This window comes from Propithecus coquereli, unplaced genomic scaffold (assembly GCF_000956105.1).
Source record: "Propithecus coquereli isolate 6110/MARCELLA unplaced genomic scaffold, Pcoq_1.0 Scaffold6, whole genome shotgun sequence".
NCBI lineage: Eukaryota > Metazoa > Chordata > Mammalia > Primates > Indriidae > Propithecus > Propithecus coquereli.
In genome coordinates this window covers 238047-260502 of record NW_012151951.1, presented here as the reverse complement: position 1 = coordinate 260502, position 22456 = coordinate 238047, and the positions used below count along the sequence as shown (strand labels likewise).

The window sequence follows — 22456 nt, the reverse complement described above, 5'->3', positions numbered from 1 at the left end:
AAAGGCGTATTGAGAAAAACCAGGCTTTTTTAAAAAACACGTTTGTTATTACCAAAAAAGACATCTTTAGGTAAAAATAATAAAAACCCCATGCTGCATAGATAATGCAGATAGTTCTAGTTATCTGGTCAACGGGCAAAAAGCAAGCACTTAAGGTCTTCAGCTCCAATCTTTCGTTCATTTCTTATTGCTGGAATTTCATATTCATTTCTTCTTGTTGGATGACTAAACCGGACGATGGTAGAGATGGTAAGCCGGCATTTACTCAGCCCCGCCCTGCTCAGCCTCGGGAGCGGACGAATTCTCAGCTGGTGGATCAGCTGTTTTTGTCTCTTTGTCATCTTGTGGTTTAGGGTTTTCTGGGCGTCTGCGTCGGTAATTAAAGTTACGGCGGTACCGACGTTGAGGCGGCTGCTGACCTTGGGTCTCATCTCCTTGATTCTCTTTATCCTCTTCATTGCCGTCCTCTCTGGGCTGTCTTTGGCGAGGAGGGCCCCTGCGGAATTGTGGTCTATAACCCGGATACATATTCTGTCTTTCTGGTGGTCTACCTTGTGCTCCTGCACCCTGGTTGTCAGCACCCTCCATCACTTCTCCCTGTACAGGATGGTTGGAATACTGTGGTCCACGCCCACAGGGTCTCGCACATAGTAAGGTGGGAACCTTCGCCTGCGGTAGGGCCGGCGTTGCTGGGCCTGGCCTTCAGGAGCACTCTCCAATCCCTCATTCTTTTCCCCACTCTCACTGTTCTGATAATTCTGCTGGTAATTGCGTGGAGGACCCCGGCGACATGGATAGCGTCGGTGATGGTTACAGTCTGCTGCATATTTACTGCCTTGAACTGGATTCCACCAGGGCCTGTAACATTTGCTGCCGCCACATCCTTTTCTCCTTCAACAACATCAAACTCCACAGTTTCTCCATCTCCTACACTGCGAAGGTACTTCCTGGGGTTATTCTTCTTTATGGCAGTCTGGTGTACAAATACGTCTTCCTTGGTGTCATTCCTGTTGATGAAACCATATCCGTTTCTTACATTGAACCATTTTACTGTCCCCAAAACCTTCGTTGGGATGACCTTCTTGTCCCCGCCGGCAGGCGCCTCCGATGTGAGGCCACTGGGGCCACCGCTCCCTACGCTGCCTGTGGTGCTGGGCTTGGAGTCGGCAGCGCTGAGGGCGGGGGCGGCGGGCGGCTGCTGGGTCTCTGCCTCGCTGCTCAGGGTTATGGTGATGGTGACTGGGGCTGGCTGCGGCAGCTGCGGCTCCTCCCGATGTGTGATGGTAACTAGGCCGGCGGCGGCGGTGGGGCTTCACAGGGCTCTCTGGGGTCCGCTCTCCGCTCCCGCTACCGATCAAACTCTAGAAAATATTCTAAAAGAGATCTCTTACTAATAAAAGAAAATATCCGTGTGTCCTTTATTTATTTTGGTTGTAGAAAGCCAAGGTGCCTGGTGCTAAAGCAGCCACGTTACAGTCATGAGACGATAAGATTGGAGCCCAGATCTTTCGGATTCCACTGTCCACACAGTTTTCACTACCTTTTTCCTCTTGAACAGCCTTGAGGTCATTTGGCTAAGATTGCCATCTAAACTATGAATAAAATGAGTAGAAATGTCGAACTGAATGTGCCAAAGCTGAACTGCAGATTATCCCCATCTTCCCCCACTCCTAAACCAATTCTGATTCACCAAAAACCTTCCCATTGCAGCTGCTGTGACTCCAGAATTTTAGTTGCTGAGGCCATAAACCTCAGAATTGTCTTCGGCTCCTCTTTTTGCTCATGTCCCACAGACAATCTGATGAGGAAATCTAGTTGACTCCACTGTTAAAAACATATCCAGAAGCTTCCTACTCCTGCTCATATCTCCTGCTACCCATGTCCAAGGTGCTATCACCTCTCGCTTGAACTTGTGTTATAGCTTCCAAGCATAGCACACAGAGTGAGTCTTTAAAAAAATAATCTGGTTCATGTCATTCCTAGGCTTAAAACCTTCCAAAGGCCCTCCAAAACTTTCTCTGTCCTTTACGCCAGTCCTCCCTGTTCCCTACATAACAGACCCTGGAAGGTTAGAAGTGAAATGACTCACCCAGAGTCACAGAGCCTATTGTAATGGGAATCAGGCTAGAACCCAACTCAATACAACAAGACAAAGATGGCAAGGTTCAGGTTCTTGAGTCATATTTAAACATGGACAATTTATCTAATTCAATTCATAATGGAGAAGATGTGGGAAAGGACTGTCTTTCCTACCCAAATGAATGTTGGTCAAAGGCAGCGATTAATTCTCCTAATTCTAGGATCCTCCCCAGATATTTCTTAAAAGAATGAACTATTTCTTCTCAAAGTGACCAAGTGTCTAGCACAGTGACTGACTTTCTGAGTGTATTCTAGGTAATAGATGCATCCATTAATATTCATCACAGCCAGGATTCTACTACTATTCTCCACAGTGCTATGCCCAGAAAGTCATTAAGAAAATCTTCTGATGGTATCTGCATTTTTAGGTAAGAAATGCTTTATAATTATTAATATATGTATAATGAATGGTGAAAGTACTAGTTCAATAATATCTTTATCTCTCTCAAACTCTCAAATACCTTCCTCACTAAGATCTACTACTCAGCTGAAAATGTCCCCTTCCTCTCACCCTTCCTTCTATTCTTACACACATGTGAAATAAACTCTGTTAACCTGAACTACTTCCTTAACAAAATAAACATTAATCACTCACTTTGCACTAGGCCTTGTTTAGAATGTCATTAATTTATGGTGGATGCTGAAAACGGAAGTCCCTTAGTTAGCCTTGAGGCTCCCTTTCCAGGGGCAGCAGGCCCTATTTATATATTTTCCCACTCTGGATTAGTGCAAATCAAGCAGATAAAGTTATAAGGCAAAAGGCCATTGCCCTTTGGCATTATTCCAATCCTGCGTATCAGTCTGCTTGATTCTAGGGAAGAGAGTTCAGTTGACATTTCTTGTTTTGATAGCTGATATTTTTATTAGCAACACTCACCAACATGCTATCTTAGTAGCAGTAAGAGATAGATGATAATGGACCACTGTAATAAATATTGTATTATGTATTTACAAATTAGTAACACCAACACCTGCATAAAAAAAATGACATTCTTTCAACCAATCATTTTTTTAAGGCAATATAACCAGTGCTATTTGGAGTTCAATTTTCTGAGTTAAAAGTCTCTTGAATGCTTTTTGTCATGTCATACTAGAAAGCAATATTTATAAGTCATTCCATTCTTTCTCATTTTATAGATGGGTCAAAAGGAAGATCAAATCATTTTCACAAAGGCACAGAACAAACAATGCCAGCACCAAATCCCATGATATCACCACCGGATCTAGAGACAGACAAGGCCATTGTGACATTCTGATGAACAATGCATCAGTGGAGAGAGATGGAACCAGAGGCCCTAAAAGCTTTCCTTGCTCAAATTTCCTTGATTAGAAGTAGCATCAAAATTGCTCCCCATTTTCCACAGTGAAAAATGCTGCTCTTGAAGCAGTTTTTAAAAGGTTATATTATGGGACGCTTTCTGTGAAACAAACATTTTCCAAGTTGTTGTCTTCCTTCCTAACAATCACTTACATTCAAGAGGTTCTTTTTTATTTATTTATTTATTTATTTTTTTGGTTAAGGGATTTGGTCTGGAAATTGGAAAATAGATAGAATATCCTCAACTAAGAGCTCCTTTTATCATTTTGAAACATAAGATAGAAAACAAAATCAACAAAAATGTTTCAATAACAATGGGATAGTGCATGGGAAGGTTATTTAAATGTAGGGCACAGTGTTTCCTGGTAGATTAAATGAGACTTGCCATAGAGAAAAGGGCCTGAAAAACAAACTTTAGTCATTGTTGACCCACTCCTCTCATGGTCCTTTAAAGACACAGGACAAGAACCAAAAAAAATAGACTATGGACTAAGATCCAAAGAGCCCAATATATACCACCAAATTTGCCACCCACTAGCTTTGGAACTTTGAGTAAGTCATTTAAACTATCTGAGCGTCAGTTTGTTCATATGATAAATGAGAAGGTTAAACCTAAATAAATGATCATATAAGATTCTTTTCAGTTTTAAAATTCAAAAAATCTACTCTTTAGCTTGAATAAAATGTTTACTCTGAAAACCATTGCATCTCTTACTCATGACTAATACACACATTCAAGTGTTCTTCACATTGAAAAATCTTACACTGTTGGATAAACTGTAGTTCTGAGAAACCATTCTTCCTTCTGAAGTTAGAGCGATTATTTACAACATAAGTCTAATCATGTCATTCCCTACATTAAAACATGTCACAATTCAATAGCTAACATTTATGGAGTACTTAACAATGTTCCAGGCATTGTTCTAAGTGCTTTATATGGTTTAAGTTATTCAATTCTTTCAACAACCCTATGAGAGAGGTTTTATTATTACCATCCCAATGTTACAGATGAGGAAACTGAGACACAGAGCCCACAATCCTAAACATTCTATTTTGCTGCTTCTTCTCAAAGAGTTGTTGAAAATACGTTGACCCCATTGTTCTTAGGATAAAGTTCAGTTCCTAACAAATGTAGATTGAGTCCATGTTAAACAGCTTCATTTCTGGTCATATCTCCTCCTAACTACAACTATATTGAACTCATTGCAGTTCTTCTGAAATGTAGCCTTGGAGAGAGAGGGAGAGAATGCTGTTTTCTCTTCCTCTACTATTTTTCTCTTTGCCTGGATAATACAAATGTCATAGTTTGGATTTCACCTCTTCCAAGAAGTTATGAGGCTGAGTGGTTAGATGCTTCCTCTCTTGTGCTCCCAAATCTTCCTGTAGTACTCCTATTGCAGCATGCCTTACAGGATATTAAAATTAACTGTTTACATTTATATATCCCACTACTGTAAGCTTTTTGAGTGTGGAAACTTTGTATTCTTAGAGTCCAACATATATTTATGCTCTTAAATATTTATTGAATTAATGGAAACAAAGAAGCATATTTGCCTTTTCCTCTCCCCAATTTTACATTCCTAATACCATCATGTTACTTTCAAGAAAACCTAGTGGATTCCATAGTGCTCTGAAAGCATTTTTTTCTTCCCCATTAAAAGTTATCCATTCTATGATCTTTTCTATCAGAATCTTGATCTACTTGCCCATTTGTCCAATACTGCTCACATTTCCCCACGACTTTCCCAAAGGAGTGACTAAAGGCAATCTAGGCATTGAGGTGAGATATTTCTTTCTCTTTTTTTAATTTCAAAATATTATGGGGGTACAAATGTTTTTGGTTACATGCATCAATTTTGTTATGTTTGAGTCAGGGTTATAAGTGTGCCTATTACCCAGATAGTGTTTATTGTACCTGTTAGGTAGGTTATTGCCTATCTCCTCCTGCCCCTTCTCCCTGGCTTGATTTCCACTGTATTTCACTTCCCTCTGTGCACATGTGAGCTCATCGGTTAGTTTCAATATAATAGCAAGTACATGTGGTGTTTATTTTTCCATTCTTCAGATACTTCACTTAGGATAATGGTCTCCAGTTCCATCCAAATTGTTGCAAAAGGCCTTAATTCATCCTTCTTCATGGTGGAGTAGTATTTCATGGCATACATATACCACAATTTGTTAATCCATTCATGTATTGATGGGTGCTTGGGTTGATTCCACATCTTGCAATTGTGAGTTGTGCTGCAATAAACATTTATGTGCAGATATCTTTCTTATAAAATGACTTCCTTTCCTTTGGGTAAAAACCCAGTAGTGGCATTGCTGGAGCAAATGGTAGGTCAACATTTAGTTCTTTGACGAATCCCCATACTGTTCTCCGTAGAGGTTGTAGTAATTTGCAGCCACACCAACAGTGTATAAGTGTTCCTTTCTCTTTGCATTCTTCCCAGCATCTGTTGTTTTTGGACTTTTTAATAAAAGCCATCCTGACTGGAGTAAGGTGATATCTCATTGTGGTTTTAATTTGCATTTCTCTGATGATTAGTGATGTTAAGCATTTTTCATATGTGTATAGGCCATTAGTCTATCTTCTTTTGAAAAGCTTCTGTTCATGTTCTTTGCCCACTTTTTAATGGGATCATTTTAATTTTTCTTGCTGATTTGCCTGAGCTCTTTGTAGATTCTGGTTATTAGTTCTTTATTGGATATAGAGGTTGCGAATATTTTCTCCCATTCTGTAGGTTGTCTATTTGCTCTGCTGATTATTTCCTTAGGTGTGCAAAAGCTTTTTAAGTTAATAAAGTCCCATTTATTTATTTTGTTGTTGCTGTGATTGCCATTGGTGTCTTCTTCATAAATTCTTTGCCTAGGCCAATGTCTAGAAGAGTTTTTTCCACATTTTCTTCTAGAATTCTTATGGTTTCATGCCTTACATCTAAGTCTTTTATTCATCTTCAATGAATTTTTGTGAGTGGTGTTTTATTCTTCTGCATGTGGCTATTCAATTTTCCCAGCGCCATTTATTCAACAGGGATTCTTTTCCCCATTGTATATTGTTGTCTGCTTTGTCAAGGATAAGTTGGCTGTATGTCAGTGGTTTTATATCTGAGTTCTCTGTTCTATTCCATTGGTCTATGTCTCTATTTTTGGTCCAATACCATGTTGTTTTGTTTATGATAGGCTTGTAGTATAGTTTAAAGTCTGGTAATGTGATGCCTCCAGATTTGTTCTTTTTGCTTAAGGTTGTTTTGGCTATTTGGGCTCTTACCTGGTGCCATACAAAGCATAGAACAGCTTTTTCTAGATCTGTGAAATATGATATTGGTATTTTGATGGGGATTGCATTAAATCTGTAAATCACTTTGTGTAGTATAAACATTTTAACAATGTTGATTATATTGATCCATGAGCATGGTATGTTTTTCCATTTGTTTGTGTCCTCTGCAATTTCTATACTCAGCATTTTATAGTTCTCTTTGCAGAGATCTTTCACCCACTTGGTTAAATATACTCCTATGTATTTTATTTCCTTTGTAGCTATTGTGAATGTTATTGAGTCTTTGATTTGACCCTCAGCTTGACTGTTATTAGTGTATAGGAATGCTACTGATTTGTGTACATTGATTTTGTAATCTGTGACTTTGCTGAATTTAGTTATCAATTTTGGGAGTATCTTGGTGTAGTCTTTGGGGTTTTTTAGATACAAGGTCATATCATCAGCAAAAAACTGTAGTTTGACCTCCTCTTTCCCTAGTTGGATACCCTTTATTTCTTTCTCTTGATTGATTGCTCTGGTTAGGACTTCCAGCACTATGTCCTCCCCAACTCATCCTATGAAGTCATTATCACCTGATACCAAAGCCAGGAAAGAACACAACAAAAAAAGACAACTACAGACCAAAATCCTTTATGAATATAGATACAAAAATACTCAATAACATACTAGCAAACTGAATTCAACAGCACATCAAAAAAAATAATAATAATCCACCATGACCAAGTAGGCTTTAGTCCAGGGATGCAAGGATGGTTCAACATATGTAAATCAATAAATATGATTCACCACATAAGCAGAAGCAAAAACAAAGACCATATGATACTCTCTATAGATGCAGAAAAAGCATTCAACAAAATTCACCACCCTTTCCTGAGAAAAATCCTAAACAAATTAGACATAGAAGGAACATATCTCAAGACTATAAAAGCCATATATGACGAACACACAGCCAACATCATACTGAATGGAGAAAAGCTGAAAGCATTCCCATTAAGAACTGGAATGAAATGAGATATTTCTAACCAAGTCATACCACCAAAGAAACTCCCTGCTTTATCAACACATACTACTGCAGCATTATGACACTATTGACTTTCAGAAATGTATGAGCTTTGATGTTCTGTCACTTAGGATGATCACTTTTATCTGTGGAGATAATGTAGGAAAATATTTCTAATTCAGAGAAAAGTTATTTTACTAATGATAAATATTTTCCTGATATTTTCAGATTTTGGAAAACATTTCTCTGAGATTACTATTTTCATTTTTTTTTAACTTTCAACCTTGTACATGGATGTTTTTATAAAGACATAACTTTGACAATTCCATCTAGAGAAAACTATGTGAAAAAGATTTGGTATCAAAAATCTAAATTGATTCTTCCTATGAAAGAAAGTACAAAAAATGTTGGGATGAAAATTCTGCATTTCACAGCTGGTCTATGCTTGTTTAAAGGCCAGTACTCCTTGACACTTTGCACCTCTACTGTTGACTGACTCACAGTTTCTTGGACTTAAGGTTTTAGGTTTCTAAATTGTAAACACAGAAATAGGACAGAATGTGACTGCAATAGCCAATAATTCTTATCATTAGTTTGAACAATTCTATGCCCCCAGAAGCCTTCAAATACTATTTACAAGAAACTGAAGAAAACAGGTTGCCAATAAAGGAGTAGGAAGGAGCATATTGATAGTCTGGAGAATTCTCCTGCAAGCCAGGCTGGCACAGATTGACTGGAGGTATGTTGTGTGAAGCAATAATATTAGCAAATTCACCTGAATTTTTGGAGCATTAAATCACCTTCTGAGATGTCTAGATTTGGGCTGGGCATCCAAGGGTTAGTCTTACATGGAATGGTCATTTATTTGGCAGCATCAGAACTATAAGAATTATTGCAAAAACTACTGTTTACAATGAATAAACTTCTTTGCCTATGTCACACCAACATAGACAAGTTCAACCTTTAAATCCTATGAAAATATCCCCTTTGGAGTTGAGATGATTTTAACTTTTAGGACTTTGCAAATAACAGAATTCCAAAAGCAAGAAAGCCTGAATAACAGTCTTCTGCCAGTCCATTTCTCACCTGATCATTCTTAGAGGTGAATTCTTAGTGCACCAAGGAATTTCCTCCCTTCTATCATTTTAGCCTAAGGAACAGCAGCAAATTGTTATCAATAATAGCACTTGGCACTGTGCTTAAAATATTTACATGTATTACCTTGGTCCTATCAACACCCTTGAAGTCCAGCTGGACAATTGCTATTATAAATATTCTCATTGAGGAGATAAAGAAATGAACTAATAATTCATAAAGCTAAAAAATAGTAAAACTAAAATACTAAAATGGTAATTCTGGCCTTCTGTCTCTAGGACTAATGATTGTTCCACCAGCCCTTGCTGTCCCTCTTGTTCTACTTATAAAATCCTAATATACATACATACATATATATATATATATATATAATTATCTATGTAGTAACGAGTACATATTAGGCTCTCAATATATATTGTTAGAATGAATGAATGAGTATTATAAGGAGGGAGGAAGAAACTTATAATATGCCTGGGGGAATTGAAAGGTACATACCACAGCAAACCTTACATAATCCTTATAGCTACCCCACGAGGCAGCTACTATTACCATCTCCATCTCACAGGAGAAAAAACATAAATTTTTGAGATGCTTAGTATGTAACTTATTGGGATATTTCTATGAGCCAGGCATTATGTAAAGTGCCTTCCACAATTATCCCATTTAATCTTTTTTTTTTTTTGAGACAGAGTCTCACTGTGTTGCCTGGGCTAGAGTGCTGTGGCGTCAGCCTAGCTCACAGCAACCTCAGACTCCTGGGCTCAAGCGATCCTCCTGCCTGAGCCTCCTGAGTAGCTGGGACTACAGGCATGTGCCACCATGCCCGGCTAATTTTTTCTATATATATTTGTAGCTGTCCAATTGATTTCTTTCTATTTTTGGTAGAGACGGGGTCTCGCTCTTGCTCAGGCTGGTCTCGAACTCCTGAGCTCAAACGATCCACCCACCTCGGCCTCCCAGAGTGCTAGGATTACAGGCGTGAGCCACTACGCCCGGCCCCATTTAATCTTTATAACAATCTTATCTGATAGATATTATTACAGTTTTTCCCGTTTTATAGAAAACTAAGGTTTAGAGAAATTAAGCAATTTGCCCTAGGATAGACGGAGTGCTAAGTTAGATCCAAACTCTGGGATTCTAATGCTTTCCCCCTGCACAGGCCTTGGTCTCCTCTGATGAACAAGTCCTAGGTCACAGACCTGTGAGGGCTGGAGTCAGGATTTAAATTCAAACTTGTCAACCCATTCTGTTTCATCTAGAGCACACTGCCTACTGTAGGATTGAAGTATATTAACAATTGAACACTGTCAAAATCTGTGTTCTCATATTAAATGTTCTACAGGAATTATGTACTCAAATAAAATAAAATTTCAAAACTGGTCTTGCAGAAATTCTCTAAATGAAGAGAAACCATAGGTCCTGCTTTTCTGTAGTTGTGTTTGTTTGCTTGTTTTACTATGCTTAAAGCTTGAAGAGACTCCAAATCCCTCATTTACATCAAAGTAGCTGCTGATGTATAGTCAGTTCATTTGGAAGTGTAGGCAAGAATCATCCACATTCTTATTTTGTAGAGAAGGCTGAGGTAAAAGCAAAATCCTTACATATGAGATCAGGATTTCAAGGTATGTATGTAAATTATGAATTTGTCCTTTCCTATAGCAAACAAGAACATCTAAAACTTTGATACACAAACAGTATGGAGCTGTGAAATTCTGTAGTACAATGTTTTAGGCTTCCAAACATCTGTGCCTCCCTCTTTTTTAAAGAGAAATGGAAATATGGTGCAAGTTTTCTAAATTTAGAGCAAATTTCATGTTAAGATCTTTTTGAAAATTTAATGACACTACCTAAGATAGTTGTGCCATGTTGCAAAATAAGAACTTGGAATCACTGGCTGAGTGCTACCTAAAACCCCAGTTATATAATTTCAATAAGAAATGAGTCATGGGAAAATTGATCTGTAAAAGCAAAGTACCAAAAATATCATTCCACAAACAAAGATTATTCCATCAGCATTTAGTCAAATAGAAGAAATGGTATATATCCAGAAAAACTATAATACAATTCTGCAAATATTTATTAGGAATCTATTTTATGCCTAGAGCTATATAGGTCCTGTCTTCAATGCAAGGATGAATAATACATGGTTTCTGCCATCTTGTAATTCACAATCTAGTGGAGTAAATGAAATACACAATATAAAGTAGCAAGAGTAGAATGGAATATAAAGTTTTAAATAATGTGCCGTGAGAGTATTGGGGCTAAAAGAAATCAATTCCAAAGTGTAAAATCTGGAATGGATCCCTGTAGGAGATGATATTAGAGATGTACTTCCTATTCGCCCACAAAACAACAGGGAAAATATAGGTACACATCAACCATGATTCTAATTTGCGGAATATTTATCTGCCTTAAACCTACTTTACCATCCTGAGGGATTTGACACTTTTAGTTACTCTGTCTTTCCTTCTTCCCTTGGTTTGTTTCTCTTCTAGTTTTGCTTCTCTCCCTCTCTTTACCCCCTCCTCTCTCTTTCTCCTCTCTCAATTTCCTCTTTCTCTTCTTACCCATAATAATGCTTCCTACCAGACTCCCTACAAGTTTTTCTTAACTTGCCATGAACTCCCCCAGTGACAACATTCTTCTTGCTTCCACCATATGCTGATGTCTCCAAATCTACATCCCCTGTTCTACCTGTTGTCTGAGCTCCAAAACTGTACATCAAACTCCACTTGATTATCTTATTGACACCTAAACTCAATACTTTCAAAACCCTATTCAGTTTCTCTCAAATGTGCTTCTCCTCCTGAAATCTCTGTCCCATGCGTGACACCACAGTCCACTGAGGTATTGGGGATAAAAGACTGAGGGATATTCAAACCTCATCTCACTCACTCCTCTTTCAGAAAGTCAGCAAGGCCTATGGATTCTACTTCATTGGTATATCACTTGGTTCTAACATCTCAATGACCTTGGCAATAGCTTTAATTCAGGCCTCAGTGTCTTTGTAATAATCTTTTTGCATCCAGATTGTCCTCACCTATCTTCTTGCTGCAGATTAAGACTTCTACTATTTGTGAGTTTACTCATCCCTGCCACCTCCTCCCACTTGACCAGCACCCAGTAAATATTACTACCATGTGAGCACCTTAGTTAGTGTTGAACAGTTAGTACCGATTTGATGGCGAGTACATGTGGTGCTCGTTTTTCCATTCTTGTGATACCTCACTTTGAAGGATGGGCTCAAGCTGGGTGGAGGAAGGGCACACTTGTAGCCCTGGCTTGGGTGAGGTAAAGGCATTATATGTAACCAAAATGTTTGTACCCCCATAATATTCTGAAATTAAAAAAAAAGACTTCTAAATTTTCATATCAAACTGTCTTGACTCCATATTTATCCTGAACATCATGGGAAGTATCAGAAGGAGTTCACACTCTGGGTAGCTTTATGCCTAAGACTCCTACCTATCTCTCTAGGCTCATTACTCGGGCCTCCCCATAATCACCCCTCTGCTCCTTCATCACCCCTTAGTCCCTCAATTATACCATATTATGTTTGGGGACTCAAAGGCATTGTGTTATATAATGCCTTTATGCCTACCAACACAATTTTGTCTAGGATTTTCTTCTGCCCTCTCGTGTAGTTATCCAGTCTTCAAAAGTCAGCTCAGTCATACTCTACTCCTTCACTGCCCACAGTTTCATTTATAGATCTTTCTCTGCTACCATAGGATTAGTGTATACTTTTATCAAAATTGTTCTTCATTCGCATGTATTCCTCTTTCATCAGACTAATGGTTTTTAACCTTTTGGGGGAGCCATTTATACTTAAATCATTGAGATTCTAATAAATACTTTAGACCCACTTGCTACAAAAATGTTCCCACAATTTCAGGTAACATATAGAACCTATCTAAAGATTTACTAAGGAACCCCATGGACTCCAGACCAAATGTCCCTGCTTAGACAGTAAGGTCCCTGAAGATAGAGACTATATTTTTTTCTTAATTGACTTTCTTTTCTCAATATCTAACAGAATGCCTAACATAAAGTACTATAGTCTCTCAATAATGCTTATTAAATGAGTGAAGGATACGTCTTTGACATTTGGATATGACAGAAGGTCGGAGGAAGGAAAGAGGTCTTTTAAGACAGAAGGAATAGCTTGATGGACTGCACATTCCATAAAAGAAGGGACTATTTAACTGTATACTTAGTTTACTTTGTAAGGGGCTAAAACAGTAGAGGCAAAATTTAGGGCTCAATTAATGCCTCCTGTAATGATTAAAATATAAACTCATTAATCATAACCATCTATCTGAAAATTGGATAAAAACTAAGAATATCTAATTTTAGGCTGCTCACCCCCTGCCAGCCTGCTCTCCAGTGCCTCCAACTGAAAGGTAAGTATCCTATTTTATGTAATTAAATAATAATGGAATTGAGGATTTAGTCATATTTTCAATATCATGCATAGTGCATTGCATCATGCTAAATCTGATTTAAGAAGGACGTCAGTTTTCATGTGGTTCACTAGTCATAGATAATTGTGTGTTTGCTCTGAAAATTCATTTTTACTTTTCCAAGACAGAGAAAAATTAGATTATAATAACTGTTACAATAGTATGTGTCAAAACAATTGAATATAGAGGCATAAGAATTCAGTCCAATAAATGCAACCAAACTAGTTTTTCTTCTTCTAGCTTTTGTCCTAAAACTGTTCCTGTTCAAGGGTAGTAAACAATCAAAATGACTCATTCCAAAAATTCAATATACATTAATGCCTCCTTTCCTTTGACATCCTAAATTCCTCTTAAGAATAATAATATTATTATTCAAATATATAAGTATATTTGAAGCACACTATATTGACAGTGGTTGATAGTTTAGAGTTTGAGATCAGATAACTTGGGATTCAAGCCCCTCCTCCACTAATTTTAGCTGTGGTATTTTGGAATAGTTATTTTACAGTAAGAAAATTGAGATTTTGAGAGGTTAAATAAAGAAGATTTAATTTTACAAAATGGTACCTCTAAGTTAATATTATTTCGGTAAGTACATTTTACACAGTAAATCAGAAAGTAATTATGTAGAGTTGGATTTGTCTTATAGGAAAAACTTCCTTCATGGTATCTAATCAGAAAACCATGAGTGCAATATTGTGGCAGCCCACATTTTAGAATTCCCAGTTATCATTTAAAATGGTATAAATTGTAAATGCACAATTCAATGATTGCTCATTAAAGACCCTCACTAATTATTTACTGGATAAATGGAAGAATTTAAAAAGAATGCATGATGAATATATTGATACATTGAATGTAGATAGCCTTTCCAGGGTTATTTCCACATGACGATTTCACAAACACAAAAATGCGGTACAAAAGAAAAAGTTCCCTGTTGTCACAGAAGCTATTAGAATTAGATGTGTGAAGAAAATATGGATCCATAGGTATAGAAATTACCTTGACAGGAGATCAAATCTGCTGTGTAACAATCAATTCTTTTTAAATTTTATGTCAGTTATTTAATACTTAGAGTAATTTCCAAAATTTTTTATGTTTTAAATAAGGAAAGGGAAAGTTGTTCACTTCCATCTCAACACCTGCTTCCTTTTAGCCAGGTAATAGAAGCCAAAAGCTTCCCTGGCTTTGGATCAGTTAAACATAGCATTTAATTCTTCACAGGGTAAACACACAGCATTGTGGAGAGGAGGCAGGCATCAGGCTGGTAGTGAAGATTGTTCCTGCCAGTGGAAGGAACCAGCCCAAGACTGAATAGCAACTCCGGGATTGGACGTTCAGGCAAGAGACAAGAAGTAGGGAACACCAATGGAAGGACAGCAAGAGGCCTCTGTTTACAGCAATATCATGTTGACCACTCCCTGGAGGCAGGCTTGTATTTCCTGTACATTTTGCACTTTAAATCAGAAAGTAATTATGTAGAGTTGGATTTGTCTTGGACAGTTTACCATGAACTCGGAGCTGGAGCCCTGAATGCTTACTCACAGCATCACATGAATCAGAACAGTAATTTTAGGCGCATTCCTTTTGACTCATCTACTGGGCAAATCAGGGAAACACGTACGCAGATCAGCTCAGTAGTCTGCCTGATTTTAAATGTAATCCTTACATATTCTGAATACTGGCACACATTCACCTTTTTACAGAATGAGGAACTTATGGCCACCACATAGTATTAATAGTTTGTTAGGGGAGCAAGCTAGGCACACAAATCTAAAGATTTTGCCTTCATCTTTCCATGACACTTTTATAGCTCTAATGACTTGTCCAAAGTATACTTGGTCAAAAAAACTAGTCACTAGTAAACATTAGATCAAACCCAGAAATCTCTGATTTCATGGTGGTATTTTGTATCTGAGTGTAGTGGATGGATTGGATAGCCTCACCCCACCTCATAATACTGAAAGGAGTTTTCTCTACAAATTTAAATGAACATCTTCCCCATCTAGATCGCAGGAAAAAAAAGTTGTATCAGCAACCTCTAAAGTGCCACTTCAGATCCTCTAGTCCTCTCCTGTCCTTGGTTTAGCTGCTTTCATAGTAACCATCTCTTTATGGGATTGGAGGCCACCTGAAAACATCTTATCTCATACTGGCGCAGGTGCAGCACACCACTCACTCACTGGTCCCTGGGACCACACGTTATATTCACACATACAACCTAGAAAAACAAGTGTATCAATGTCTTGTAGAACAAACCTTCAACCAATGGCAACTAGGAGCTTATGGATAATTCTTTCCCCTTCCCACTAATGGATTATTCTGAAAAGTGTTTTATATGATTTCATAAGGGCTGTCTTTTAGGATCAAGCATTCTTACCATGGCTTTTCCCTCTTCCCTGCTTCACTGCCTACAGTGTAAGGGAGGGCATGTTACCATTGAGACTAAAGTACTTCTGTACGTCTCATTCAGAAATCACTAGCATGAAGCATAGTTAGCATAAATAAGGCTGTCGCATGTCATGAAATCTATTAAATTTGAGAAAGCATGGTATTATAAAGACAAAATGATAATGAGGGGGTACCTGGAGTAAAAAAGGGTAAAAACACAGACCGTTGTTGCAAGATGCCCTTATAGATAGCTTGTTCAGCTCTCACATTTTAGAAATGAGGACACTATAGCCAGAGAAGTTAAGTGACCTCTTTCAAGTCAGACAGCCAGTTAGCAGCAAAGCCTGGTGGCATCCAAGCCCCACCGCCACCCTTTCTCCGTTCCTCCCGCCAAGTCTCAACACTGTAATTCTCCTATTACATCACACACTGAATCTTGACCAGTGACATCAACATTTTGTCCACATGGTAATTTGGGCCCACAGAACAAAGTATAAGTCATTAGACCCCCAGAGCTTGATGAAGAATATTCACAAAGGGCTCCAACTGGTCATTCTTGGTTCTCCCACATCCTTTTGGTTGTTAATCACTTTTTGCCGCTGCTTTGATTACAAAAAGAGGTAGCCACAATTATTGTACATAACTATTCACTCTACATAATAGTTACATACCCAAATGTAAATTATTTTGAATCAGTTTCCCAGAGCCCAATGTCTCTAAGTAAATGAACAAATAAAATTCTGTTTCCTGAATTCGAGAGCCAGAGGACAAGACTTCAGAGCATGTAACTACAGCAATATTTGAGCTTCTGCCCAAAACAGAAGCCAGACTCCAATCCATATGGCTTTCTGCTCCTCTTTGGTTCCAATCCATGAAAGAAAAGTTTGCTCCAAAATTCTTGGCAGTTCAATTCAACAAACATCTGTTGAGGATCCACTTTATGCAAGGAGCTGAGCGAATGAAAATCCAGGCATCCTTTTAAGAATATGCTCAAGTCCTTTCTAGTCCACAAAATTTTTCACAGATACCATGGATCTTTCTCCTTGAGTGCCAAAGTGCTTAACCAAATGACATGAAATAAGGGGGAGAACTGTGTGGCATAATCAGTATCATGCTTTATTCCTCTTAAGTAGAAACCTTAAACTCTGTAAGGGGAGGAATTGTGTATATGTGGATGTTTTGTTAACGACTCTAATCTCAAGTGTCTAGTACAGTGCACAGATCATGCACTGGGCATTTAATAAATATTTGTTCAATTAATTTGTCTTTCTCCTTTCCTGTAGGATAACCAACTTATCTCAATTTTCTAGGGACTTTCTTGGTTTTGCAGTTTTGCACAAAAGTCCTGCATCCCAGGAAACCCCTGAGTCCCAGGCAAACAGAGTAGTTTGGCTATCCTGTAGGGGGTCACAAGCTAGTCAAATTGTGAAAACCATATCTTCTAAAAGTATGTTCCCTGAGATTCTGCTGGGAGTGCAATAAATGGTAGATATATATTTATCCTGGTTTTTCTTCCTAGACACTAAGTGGAACTCTTTCAAAAGAGATTGTTTTCCCAGACTATTCCCAAAAATCCACTAATACTACCCTCACATGACTAGAATTATCTAGGAGAATCTCTTTCTCTAGCAAAAAATAAATTCCTCATCATTAAAATCTGACTCACAGAGATGCTCAAGTGACCAGAGATTAGGGCAGTTCAGAAGGAAGAGGAGAGCATAGTGACCCAGAAGTCCCTGTGAAGGGTCATGAAAGTCTCAAAGAACATCAAAGTGAGGAGAGGCAATTTCCCTTAGTCATTAGCAAGTGACTGCATCTTGTAACCCTTCTTTGATGCAATGGAACTGGCAGTCCTTTTTTTTCTGTCCCACATCCTGGAGGTGTGGTATTAAAAACTATAGAAGGCATTCTTCTTTAGTTCAAGATTTTATATTAACTTGTTTGATCCAACTTTACTTTTATGTCTCAAGTAATGCAATGCGTACATTCTAATTGCAGTAAAAATAGGCAATTATGTAAACCATTTCAAGTATAATCCCTGTTACAGCCCAACCCTACCCAAATCCTTCCCTCCCCATAGGGAACTGCTGTAAATGGTTTAGTGTGTTTCATTCTTGTGGTTTTCTTGTGGAATTTATACATATATTACATATAAACATATAACTTTTTAATAAACAGAATCATTTTGCATTTGTTTATATATGTATATCTGTGTATATATATGAGAAATTTCCATTATTATTAATATAAATTTGCCTCATTTTTTGATGGCTGAATACTGTAACATCATATGGATTTAATATAACCATTTTCCCATTGGTGCACATTAGTTTGCTTCTAGGTTTTTGCTATTACTATTAGTGCTACAAGAAACATTTGTGCATGCTTTCTTGCTGTATCAAAAGGTATGTAAATTTTAAATTTAATATATTCAATTAATTAGTTTATAATTGGCATAGTTTTTGGAGGACGATTTTGGCAGTATCTGGGAGTATCTAGTTCACTACATCCTTACCAACCCTAGATATAATTAATCTAAAAAAATGCCAACCTGACAGGGAAAATATTTCACACTGTCATTTTAATGTTACTTTCCTTAATTATTGGATAACCGTTATTTATTAAATCAACAACCCTTTTTTGAGTTCTTACAATATGAGAGGCCTCTTCTAGGTACTGGTGATATGGAGCTAAGCATCCTCATTCTCATGGAGTTTATATTCTACTCCAGGGAAAAAGACAATATACAAATAAACACACATGTCAGGTGTTTATAGATTCCATGAGTCAAATATGGTAGCGAACAGAAGATTGTAACTTGGAAGCATGATAGTTACATAGAGTGAGTATGGAGATATCTCTGACAAGAAGACATTAAAGCAGAGACCTGAAGGAAGTTAGACGCTGGGTTGTGCAATATCTGTAGGCAATATGGTTTCAAGCAGGGGGAACAGCAACTGAAAAACAATTAGGCAAGAAACATGTTTGGCATGTTCAATTTCTTGGCCATTTGTTATTTCGTCTGTGAGTTACTTGTTTATACACTTTTTCTACGTTCCCAATGGGGCATTACTTTTTTCTTATTAGTAAACAGAACTTAATATATTATGGAAAGTCAGGATAGTCATTCTTCACCCTTTATTTATGTTGCAAATATTTTCTTCCAGTTTATTTTTTTACAAGAATTCCACTGATTGTGTTTCTTGTATTATTCTCATGAATAAGAGTTTTAAAGTTTTGTGTCTTCTGTAAGAAAGTTTTCCTGGACAAGTCACTTTGATTTTTCCTGTGAAAATAGAAGCCACAATCAGTCCAGATCAATTAACCTCAACTGCCTTGATTCTGACTGATTCTCTAACCCTTCTGGTATTCCTGAAGAAGCTCTTGAACCTACAGCCATATCCTAGGAAACCTGCAGGACTCAGGAATCATCGCCAGCAGCTGTCAGCCATAGACAATGAAGAAATAAGATTTGGATGGATTTACTGGGGTTCAGAGATAACCCCAGAGTGGATGTATTTCTAGGCTATCCTTTGGGTGGTTCTGGAAACGGTTTAGTATAAATGGATTAGTCATCAATTCTTCCCCACTCACATGTTTCCCAGATTCCACAAAAGTATATGACAGGGAATACAGAGTATATTGAGGAACTGGCCCCTCAGACTTTTGGAGGAAAACCAGAAGCTTGGGTTGGAATAAAAACTCTACAGCTATATTCTAGATCTGCCATATATCAGCTTTAAATAAACCCCCAGTGCACAGTTCTCAGTTCTGACTAAACATTAGAACCATCTGCGTAGCTTTCTGAAAATGCAAATCTAGAACCAAAAAAATTCTAATTCACTGGATCTGGGCTGAGCCCTGGAAACAGTATTACTAAAGCCTATGGGCAATTCTGGTGTTCACCCATACATGCTTGAAAAACCTGAATACAAAAACAAGTTCACATTGACCATTTTGCCAATTGTCTATACACATCCACCACATCTGTTCTGTTTCCAAAGCAACTTCACAGCACTTGAATGATATGAGCCATTTACTCATCTTTTCTAAGCACTCTGAGTGGCAAATGTTGTATAAAATCAAGTGTATATGCCTTAAGTCATTCAGTTTCATGATAATGTAACACTAAGTTTTGCCCTCTGATGAATTAAGGGCCTCTTGTGGCAACACATTCATAGACTGCCTCACGTCTGTAAGTTTTGTGGCATTGATGTTGAATAGGCAGTATTTTAACTTGCTTTTGTTCTATTCATCCTCACTAGTTTTTTTTCATTTTCTCAGAAGTAGAAATCATTTCTACTTTTTTTTTCCCCATCATAACATCCAACAAGGTCAAGAACAATATTGGAAAGAGGAATGGTGGTTTATACACATATACCATCTAACCACAGACTCCAGAAATCAGGAAACTGAATAAATCACTATTACTTTTTAAGCACTAGTTGTCTAAACAGAATAATTAGGTTCTCTATGTACTATCCATAAAAGAAGATGTCTTATTAACTAACAATCATCATAAAAAGGACATCAACTCTAAAGAAAAATAAAGGATGTCTTTATCTTGAGTAAAGTTCTAAACTAGAAAAAGGATACCCAACTAGTGAGATTAAAAAATGAAACATATTTGGAAATTAACATACAAATAAAGTGATTTCTTTCTGCAAGGTCAAATTTGAGGCGTATGGTAAACATGGCAGACACGTAGAGTACATGGATTCAGGCAGCATTCTCTATTTTTATAACTCAACAGAATCTTTGCAGGAGTATGTATTCCAACCCGGATCACAAAACAGAAACAAATTCTCCCTTGCCCTAACCTCCAGGCAACTGTAAAACCAAGTTTACGATTCTCTAAGGAATCCATAATTCACTTTGGACAAATCAGAGGCCAACGCAAACTGCCAAGTCCTCTGAGCCACATTGAGACAGAGCAGTCCGCATTTTCAGACCTCCATCTGAGAAATTCTGTTTTTCTAAAATCATCCTGAGCACAGTTGGGTATTCTTCTATGTTCCCCATCACTCAGCTTTCTACTTACCTCTCCAGCTCCTTCCCTACTGCTATACACACACACACCCACACACACACACACACACACACACACACACACACAAACACACTGCACTCCAGCATATGCCCAACATGTAACTTCTGTCAATCACTGGCTGTTGTAGGTACCAAAGAGTAGGCTCCTTTCTTGGAGGGCTGGGTGGGGCAATCCTCTGGTGTGGTTTATGAGCCTTCCCTGCTGGATCAGCTGAGGCCAGATCTCACCTGAAACAACACCCTTCTCAGCTGTGTCTCATTTTCATACTTCGTTTACAGGTTCTTCCTGAACTGAAGGACACTCCCTGAATGAATCATCTGCACCCCAATCCCTGTCTCAGGCTCTACCTCTAAAGAACCTGAACAGACACGATGTCTAAAAAGAACTTTTAGAAATTTTGCTATGTATTATGTGACTAACTACAGTGCCAAGGTTTTTGAGTATTAGCATTTCATTTCTTTTTAACATATCACTCCATTGAAATGGCCTTTTAGGGCAAAAGCAAGAAGGTACAGAATATTTTTATTACAATGAACATCTCTGAATTCCATTAAATGTACCGTACCTTCTCTTTTCTTCAGATCTTCTTATATGCTGTCCCCAATGTCTAAGACAATTTTCACCTTATTTTTTATCTGAAAACCTCTAATTTATCCTCAGCTTAGATTCCTCCAAGAAGCCCTCCCAGATCTCTCCCCAGTCTGCCCTCCTAAATCCATGTTAAGTGCCTGTCTCTCTGTCTCTCATGTAGTCCCATAACGCTCTGTACATTCACTAGCCATGGTGGATTATTAAGTCAGGAAGGATATTCAATGAGTCTATTTTGGTCATTTCTGAATTCCCAACATCTAGCAGCATACCTGACACACAATAGGGATCTAATTTTGAACTTTAAGTTAAAAATGAGTGAATGTGTAAGTGCTAACAAAACAGAAGATATTTATTATGTGATATCTAGAAAGAGGCTTAGGCATAATATAGGCTTGGGGAAATTTCTTTTAACAAATGGACAACTGTCCTCTACCCCATCTCTACCCTCCCTCAAATTGTCCTCTGCCACCTTTCCCAAATAGCGTTGGCAGGGTGTGCTGCTTCTTGTTGCCTTTGGAGGATCTTGAATTACGATCACTAATTTGTGTGCTGCTTAATGGAATGGACTTCATCTCATTCACCTCTTTATTCTAAAGCCCTGGCACAGTGCCTGGCAAACAACATGTTCAAGAAATGGTGAATAGGCAAATGAGTTTAGTTTTCTGGAACATAGTCTAATGCCATATAAATTCTTGAGGAATAAACTTCTGAACCTAACTTTCCTACTTACCTTTCTCATTGTTAATGTTTAATACCATGCTGAACTCCCTCTAGAATCAACTTATTCTTCTCTTCTATTGCCAGTCATAGCTCCATGCCTCTGTGTATGCTAGAACACCTTCGCTAGATCCTCTATACACCCAAATCCCAGACTTCACAAAGCATTAGTTGACTCACGAAGCTTTCCCAGACTCTTCCATCTCTTGTTGACATTCTTCTCCATTGGTTTTCATAAAACTAAAAACCACAGAAATGTTGTCATCTCCTCCAGGGCAGAAGTTCTGTCTTAGACACTGGGAATACGGAGATAAATACAGTGCCCAGAGCATAATTGGCATTCAATAAATGTTTTGGGGTTTTTTAATAAGTCAGTACAGTGGAGTGGGAGTGAGCCAAAACTTCTTTCATCACT

At 37.9% G+C, this 22456-nt stretch overlaps 1 pseudogene across 1 annotated transcript; it reads right to left on the bottom strand.

The window, feature by feature from the left end:
• Positions 1 to 215: 215 nt before the first annotated feature.
• On the bottom strand, positions 216 to 22082 carry LOC105822153 (annotated as a pseudogene). The gene is made up of 2 exons (XR_001138093.1): positions 22055 to 22082; positions 216 to 1347 (listed from the first exon to the last, which is right to left on the bottom strand). The product of XR_001138093.1 is annotated as a nuclease-sensitive element-binding protein 1 pseudogene (transcript).
• Positions 22083 to 22456: the final 374 nt, after the last annotated feature.